Raw genomic sequence first — 2,202 nt, 5'->3', positions numbered from 1 at the left:
AACATATAATTGTCAAACAAATTTCTTTCTATGACAACATGATAGGCTTTGTTGATAGCAAGAAAGAACGAATATGATACACCTTGTCTCCAATAAAGCAGTTCTGTCTCTTCCAAATGTCACTTTTAAAAAAAAATTATCAGCACTGAATATGTTTTACATAATATGGTTGTGTAGGTATTCTACTGGTCAGGAGCTTAAATTCAGTGATTAGCAATCTGTAATTAGTATTAGTTCAGGGGAAGTTTTCCAGTTCTTCTGCCAATCTTTGCCTGATACAATCTAACATTTTTAGCAATAACTTATAAAGTAGAACTGCAATTTAGTTGGCTAAAATTTGAGAAATTATAAAATAGTGTTGGAATGAAAACACTTTTGAGAAGTCCCTTTCATAATCAATGCAGCCACAGTTTCCCCTGAGGATCTATTTTGACCTACAATTCTAGATGAGGGTCCTCTACTAATGTGCTCATCAGGAACCATGTGTTACCCTCTATCTCAGTCTTTTATTTTATTTTATTTCTTTTGAAGGAAACAATCTCAAAATTTTATTGTCTTCATAATAAAACTAAATATGAAGCTCAGAACTGGATCACTTGGCGCTTTCTCTTCTTATCTCCTCCCAGCTCAGAATGCTTGCAACTCTTAATAGCCAGCATTCTCTTAGATCTGCAGTTGGGCTCAACACATTCAAACCTCAGCACAATCATCTTTGTAGTTTTAACCTTTTTCTGGAAAATCGGCTTAGTCTGTCCACCATAGTCACTCTGCTTCCTGTCACAAAGCCGCTTTCCCTGGGCATACAGAGACTCCTTGCCCTTCTTTTATTGTGTCACTTTATGGGGTTGGTTCTTGCCCTACTAGGTCTTGTTTACAAATCAGAAGCAAGAAAGAACAGAACAGAAGCAGGCTGTAACAGATTAATTTCTCTCTGAGCGCAGGGAGTTTTAAGTTCCTTAAGCTCCTTACAGAAAGTCCAGCAGGTTTTAGGAACATTCACCATGTTTGTGAGAGCACCACCGGCACGGAAAGAGAGAGGCGTGGCAGTAAACCAAAGTACCTCAGTATTTTATACACTAGCAGTTCACTTGTCTGTTCCCTTCTTTTGAGTGACAGCTCCTCGAAAGTGGGTAATGTCTTACATATCTGAATCTCCAATAACTTATATGTTTCAACTTAATAATTTTATATTGAATTAATGAAACATGCCAAATTTTCATATAATGTTTACACAGAGGTGTTTATTAGTTTCAGCGGAGGAAGTAATTTAATGAAGGTTAAAGTTTGGAACACTCATGATTTTTATCAGGTCATTAAAAATGAGGTTTCATAGAAATGCAGAACAATAGGTATGTGGATATGAGTTTTCTGAGTTAGAAATCTCTAAAAAGTGAGGGTACATTATCCATTCATGTAGTTGACAAATATTTATTAGACACCTTACTATGCCAGCCTCTTTCTAAAATGGTAGGGGACAATGTAGAGAACAGCAGTTGTCCTGTGATCACAATTTTTATGTTTGAATAGGCAAGAAAGACAATAACAATGTAAAGCACTAAATGGATAGTTTTCCAGAAAGTGTTAGAAACTCCAAAAAAAAAAAACTTGATTTTATTTTAGATTGATTAGTCAGGATATTCTCTATATCACTGACATCTAAGAAGAAATATAAATCAAAGAGCAAGTTGTGCAAAATTCTCAGGAGAGAACATTCTAAGAAGAGGAAACAGAAAATACCAAAAACCTGAGGTGAGAGAATACCTCACATATTTAAAAAAGAGGAAGGCATCTGACACAGCAAGGAATGGTGACTTCAGAAAAAGTGGGAAGACATTTGATTAGAGATAGCAGGCTCTACAGTAGTTGACCTCTTACAGGGATGGGGGAGGAAAACATTTTCTTCAACCTTTTTATGGTCCTTGTCTGGGTCTGAAGATTAAACTGACAAAGACAGAACAAGAGAAAAGCATACAAATTTAACTGAAATTTTACACGTACATGGGAACCTTCACAGGACAATAAGGACTTGGGGAAGTGACCAGAACAAGAAGCATTTATTCCTTTTAGATAAATAAACAAACAAGAAAACAAAAAACAGACAAACAAAAAACATTAGTTTGTGCAGAACTGAAAGGCAAAGGGGTAGTAAATGGTGAAGAAGTAACTTGGAGGATAAGGGTTATTTAACAAAATTTGTTTGTA

General features: G+C 35.6%; 1 pseudogene across 1 annotated transcript; it reads right to left on the bottom strand.

Moving 5' to 3' along the window:
- Positions 1-533: 533 nt before the first annotated feature.
- On the bottom strand, positions 534-1,008 carry LOC307061453 (large ribosomal subunit protein eL42-like; annotated as a pseudogene). The gene is made up of 2 exons: positions 959-1,008; positions 534-857 (listed from the first exon to the last, which is right to left on the bottom strand). The product of its transcript is annotated as a large ribosomal subunit protein eL42-like (transcript).
- Positions 1,009-2,202: the final 1,194 nt, after the last annotated feature.

The sequence above is a fragment of the Hyperoodon ampullatus genome (genome assembly GCF_949752795.1).
Source record: "Hyperoodon ampullatus genome assembly, chromosome: 12".
NCBI classification, from domain to species: Eukaryota; Metazoa; Chordata; class Mammalia; order Artiodactyla; family Ziphiidae; genus Hyperoodon; species Hyperoodon ampullatus.
This window is presented reverse-complemented; position numbering and strand designations above follow the sequence as displayed.